Source organism: Salvelinus sp. IW2-2015, unplaced genomic scaffold, assembly GCF_002910315.2.
Source record: "Salvelinus sp. IW2-2015 unplaced genomic scaffold, ASM291031v2 Un_scaffold4746, whole genome shotgun sequence".
Classification (NCBI taxonomy): domain Eukaryota; kingdom Metazoa; phylum Chordata; class Actinopteri; order Salmoniformes; family Salmonidae; genus Salvelinus; species Salvelinus sp. IW2-2015.
Genome location: NW_019946015.1, coordinates 23,080 through 29,089, shown reverse-complemented (window position 1 = coordinate 29,089; position 6,010 = coordinate 23,080). Strand labels below are relative to the sequence as shown.

At 40.6% G+C, this 6,010-nt stretch overlaps 1 long non-coding RNA gene across 7 annotated transcripts; it reads left to right on the top strand.

The window, feature by feature from the left end:
• Positions 1–4,389: 4,389 nt before the first annotated feature.
• Positions 4,390–6,010, top strand: LOC139026423 (uncharacterized). 7 transcript variants are annotated; one of them, XR_011478197.1, is made up of 7 exons: positions 4,390–4,444; positions 4,542–4,580; positions 4,688–4,716; positions 4,907–5,006; positions 5,435–5,479; positions 5,652–5,678; positions 5,867–6,010. It is a non-coding gene; the product is annotated as an uncharacterized lncRNA (long non-coding RNA). The 7 variants fall into 7 exon arrangements; XR_011478200.1 differs by lacking the exon at positions 5,652–5,678 and adding an exon at positions 5,740–5,767 and having other exon boundaries at positions 5,435–5,512; positions 5,905–6,010; XR_011478194.1 differs by lacking the exon at positions 5,652–5,678 and having other exon boundaries at positions 5,435–5,506; positions 5,905–6,010.

The window sequence follows — 6,010 nt, the reverse complement described above, 5'->3', positions numbered from 1 at the left end:
TCCAAACAAGTAAATTGGACTTGCTTGCAATAGTGGCCTTCCATCTGTTTTTGCCACCGTGTGTGTTTTTCTTGGGCTTGTGTGTGTTTCCATGCTTCGTGTGTTTACGGCTTTTTACCAAACCTTGTTATCATTCCCCTTTTCATTTACCAGTTGGAGTGTTTTTGACTTTATTTCTCCCCTTCCCCACTTTCTCTTATGGAAAATCCCCCCCCCCAACAAAAGCCCCCTGTCTGGCTGTACTAGAGCTCAAAGAATGAAAAATTTTTAAATAACAGATTTGTTTAAAACAGTAGATGGAACGCCTCCTGCTTGCCTCCTACCTACAGTGTGCTAAAAATTTCCAAAATTAATTAAACTATAATTAGAAAAAGAAGACGGGATGGAAAAATTTGCCTCACATCAAGAACAATATCTCTGAGTTTTTATCACATAAAACCCCTCAATTTCCTATGTCTTCACCCCCCCTTGGGGGAAGCCCTACTTGTCAAATCGCACAAAAACTAAAAAGAGCCACCCGAACCCCTCCTAACTCTCCACGACCCCTAAACTGCTACCCTCTATCCTAAAACCAACCCACTACCCAGGGTTCTCTCTGCTTTTTCAGGGTTGCTTCCTTGTGTGGCCCATGAAACCCACACAACACCACAAAAACAACCACACCCACACCCCAACACCACCAACACCCCAACAACAACCACAACACACCACACACCCCCCCAACACACCAAACCCACAACCCACACACACACACCACACAACACACCCACACACACCACCCCCCCACACACACGAACACAGTCAGCTTTAACCCCAAAAAACCCCAGAAAAGGGGCTTTTCAGATGGACCTCTGGTTGGCTCCTTAATTGTACTGGTTTTAAAAAATATTTATTGTCCTGTGTGTGCGTTGCACCGCGCAAGGGTTGCCCGTGTTGTGTGTGTGTGTGTGTGTTCCATGCCTGTGGCTATGTAACGTGGCTGGCTGGCGAATGTGATAGCATGCTAATGTGTATAGCATGGTTGTAGATGTTGTATTTGCATGTGGTGACCGACAGCTAAGAGACATTATAGAACTAACAGCACCCTACTCCAAYCTGWCCCCTGACCCRTGATAAGGGAAACTATAGYGRGAAGGGGACTGGTCGATCTGGAACTGGGGTATGATATATAGCAAATTTAGAAGGTGGTGGTTCTTTGGTTTCATCTCCACCCCTCACCACCGCTCACTCCACCCCTTACCCCCACACCCTGTGTTTACAAAGCAAGCCAAAGTCCACAACATTTGTTAACTTTGTAGAGAACAAAATAACCATGAGAATCCAATAGACCATAGACCTGTACAATAGATTGAAGTCACTCACGGTATATTAGAAGGTTCTACCGTAACCCTATACGTTCTGCTTATAAACGGTTAATAATCACTACAACAGGGTTTGTTTAGGTCAAACTGAATGATGAATGATAACTATTCAATCAGGATCCACCTGGAACCAAATWTAAAAAGACCCAAATAATGTCATTTTTCTATTGATGCAGTTTACTAAGGGTTAACCACATATCTAATAATGGTTTAGAAGCCATTTTTAAGCAGAATTCAAGTTGTACTGAAACCACTTGGTAGAGTAGACACATGCAATTACATTCACTAGCTAGAGTAAATACATACAGTTACATCCAACAGCATCGACACAAAAACACGAGGAAAAACTATCAAACAAAAATATGAGTATTTTTCTACTGCTGGGTCTCGCCCACACCTATCCCTAACCACACTACCCAGGTCCTCCAATGGTGGGCCTCCACAGTAAGTGGGTGAGGTTTATCCACTTTCACTTCTTGTYTTTCGCCCAATCAGAGCTCAGCTTGGGAGGAAACGGCAAAAGCTTATATTTTTAACTACTTCTATCTCTAGTCGTATAAGGTTAAGTTAAAAAAATATGTATTTTCTTTTAACATTTATTACAGTCTAAAGTAGGCAAATTAGAAGGTTATAAAAACATTAAAAAACAATAAAATACTATTTTATTACAACACTAAAGAGAATGTTGCCACTGTTGCTTTTAAAGTCTGAGGTGCTGTTTGTTTGTTCATTTTGTCTCGGGAGAAGGTGTGCCATGTTTCTGTCCACTTCCTGGTATTCAATCATAATGCATTCCGMTTTGAACCGCACAGAACGTCAACAATCTTCCTACCAGCTTCCTAAAGCCCATTTAGGGACAGGTGATATAAATTAACGCCAGCTATCCACATTGGTTAAATTGCTGGTTTACTCAATAGGTCAATGAAATGCACTGCGATTGAATCCTGCCCTCTCTCTCCTGCTGTGGCTGGCTGTCTTTGTGGGATGTTGAGACTGGCTTCAGTTTTGCTGACTAGATATTTGTTTTTCTTCTGTATATTTTTGGTATCTGAAGTTGTAAAATGTTCTGATGTATTTCTGTTATTGTTTTTGACTTCGTCTGAAATAACACCCTATCAGGACTCTGGCCAAAGTAGTCACTATAAAGGGAATAGGGTGCCGTTTTGAATGCAGGCCCTATGTGTGTTTCAGCTCCTGAGTGCACTTGTTTAAGCTGAGTTGTCGATATCGCCTCCATGCAACAATGAAACATTATTTATTGCAAATATGAACCGGACTGGCTCTGTTTTTGTCACAGAAACAACACACACACACACACACACACACACACACACACACACACACACACACACACACACACACACACACACACACACACACACACACACACACACACACACACACACACACACATACACACACACACACACACACACACACCACACACACACACACACACACACACACACACACTGCTACATAGAGGAGGATATGATAGGGCAGTGTGTATCAGTGTATCACAGGGAACAGAGCCTTCTGTGCTCAGCTAACCAGGACAAGGTCAGAGTCACACCACTGATAACACACTTTATAACAATGCCCTAGGTGAACACACACACACAAATACACACGTCTGTGTCGTCATTCAGTGCGAAGAACAGACAGTTCACGACCAGATGTGCTTCCGGGAACACAGACTAGGATTACTGATTACATCAGTACATCAGTGCTACACTTCCTGTGTTTTTGGGTCAGATTGAACCAGAGCACAGTGATAATACCTCTGATGTCAGTGTTTATTTTGCTAGAGTTAGGAAACACGGCTGGAGACGGGGAGAGTAGATGATTCCTGTGTGTGTGTTGTGTGTTGTGTGTGGTTTGTGTGTGTGTGTGTGTGTGTGTGGTGTGTTTGTGTGTGTGTGTGTGTTGTGTGTTGTGTGTGTGTGTGGTGTGTGTGTGTGTGTGTGTGTGTGTTTGGTGGTGGTGTTTGAACATTTGACAGAAATGGGGCAGTTAGCTAGTCATTTAACTTGACATGAAAAACATTGGGACTTTGAAATTATTATTATTAGTATTAACCAAATGACATTTTTATTTATTACAGAAAATCGAACAAAAACACTGGGATAGCACAACATAGCACAATAATTTAACCAAGATAAACACGTTCAAGGAACATTTCTGTGTTTTAACAAAGAGTTATTGCTAGAACTACAGAGAGGGAGTGTTACTGTATAGACCGCATATGAACAAACACATCTGAAATGACACCCCAGTGTGCTGCGTTAATATTGGCAAGAGACACATACTATGTAGTGTTTACCCCATCTGTCCTTTGTAGTGCACTATATAGGATAGGGTGTCATTAGAGATGCAGAGGTCTAGATGTGAAAAAGGGAGGGACCATGTTGCCAGAGATATGAAACCTGGAGACATAGAAACAGTACACATCCTCTGCTACAGATGCGGATCAAACAGGAAATGAATAATGTTATCTTAACAATTCTAGTTGTAGTTCTCTTTGTCAAAAACATCATTTATTCATTACTGCCACTCAAGCCCTCTAGGGTCTCGATTCAATCKGTAGCGCTAAAGATCTGCGCTATAGCGCGTTAGAAATTGAAAGGCAATGTTCCCGCGTTAGCAGAGACTGCGTTCACGGTCAACGCTGCATACAGTAWAAATGGATTAGCTGACAACGTCACGAAAACGATGTGRGCGCTTCCATGGGGCAGAAGTCAGCGTGTTGTTGTGATTCTGGATGGCCAGATTGTTAGGCCAACCCTATCACTAACCGTTCCATCAGGCTGAAGAAACTGACTTGGCAGTGTTTGAGAGAAGGGCTACATTGCCGTTTGATCGGTTTGTCATCGTATAATAAAACTATATAATAATACATTTCCTTACCACATGACTGTTGGAACACAGAAAAGAGAGAGAGTAAGGGTTAGGTTTTTTTTACCAATGAAGGCTAGGGTTGAGGGTGCTGTTTTGTTTTTACATTGAAGACTAGGGTTAGGTTAGTTTTTGATTTTACAATGAAGGCTAGGGTTAGGTTCTTTAGTTTTACAATGAAGGCTAGGGTTAGGGTTCTTATTTTACAATGAAGGCTGGGTTAGGGTTCTTTGTTCTAACAATGAAGGCTAGGGTTAGGGGTTTTGTTGTTTTACAGATGGATAGGTAGGGTATCTTTTTTTTACAATGAAGACTAGGGTTAGGGTTGTTTGTTTCTATACATGAAGGCTAGGGGGTTAGGTTCTTTATTTTTACAATGAAGGCTAGGGTTTAGGGTTCTTTGTTTACAATGAAGGCAGGGTTAGGGTTAGGGTTTCTTTGTTCTACAATGAAGGCTAGGGTTAGGGATAGGGTTTTTATGTTCAATGAAGGTAGGGTTTAAGGTTTTTTGTTCTATATATGAAGGCTAGGGTTAGGGTTTCTTTGATTTTAAATGAAGGCTAGGGTTAGAGGTTTCTTTATTTTACAATGAGGCTAGGTTAGGGTTCTTTTTTAAAGAGTTAGGGGTTATTTATTTTAAATGAAGATAGGGTTAGGGTTTTTTTTTAACAATGAAGGCTAGGGTTAGGGTTCTTTATTTTACAATGAAGGCTAGGGTTAGGGTTCTTTGTTCTATAAATGAAGACTAGGGTTGGTTGTTTGTTTTACAAGTGAAGGCTAGGGTTAGGGTTCTTTATTTCATTGAAGGGCTAGGGTTAGGGTTCTTTTTGTTTACAATGAAGGCTAGGGTTATAGGTTCTTTATTTTACAATGAAGGTAGGGTTAGGGTTTCTTTGTTTTTCTACAATGAAGAATGGGTTAGGGTTTTCTTTGTTCTACTAACGTAAGGCTAGGTTAGGTCTTTATTTTACATTGATGAAGGTTAGGTTAGGGTTCTGTTATTTTAACAATGAAGGTAGGGTTAGGGTTCTTATTTTACAATGAAGACTAGGGTTAGGGTTTCTTTGTTCTACACGAAGTGGTAGGGTTAGGGGTTTTTTTTACAATGAAGGCTAGGGTTTAGGGTTTCTTATTTTACAATGAGGCTTAGGTTTAGGTTCTTTGTTCTACAATGAAAGGCTAGGGTTAGGGTTCTTTGTTTTAAACATGAAGCTAGGGTTAGGGTTCTTTATTTTCACATGAAGACTAGGGTTAGGGTTTTTCTACAAGTAGGTTAGTCTTATTTCAACGAAGTGCTAGGGTTAGGGTTCTTTTTTTACATTGAAAGGCTAGGGTTAGGATTAGGTCTTTTGTTGTACAATGAAGAGGGTAGGGTTCTATATGAAGATAGTTCAGGTGTTTTGTTTTACAATGAAGGCTAGGGTTGGGTTTCTTTATTTTACAATGAAGGCTAGGTGCTTTTTGTCAAGAGTAGTTAGGTTAGGTTCTTTGTTCTACAATGAAGGCTAGGGGTTATAGGGTTCTTTGTTTTACAATGAAGTAGGTTAGGTGTTCTTTATTCTAAATGAAGGGCAGACTAGGGGTTAGGGTTTTATTTGTTTACAATGAAGGGTTAGGTTAGGGTTCTTTATTTTACAATGAAAGCTAGGTTAGGGTTCTTTGTTCTACAATGAAGGCTAGGGTTAGGGTTCTTTATTTTACAATGAATGCTTAGGGTCAGATTAGGGTTCTTGTTCTAACAATGAGGATTTACT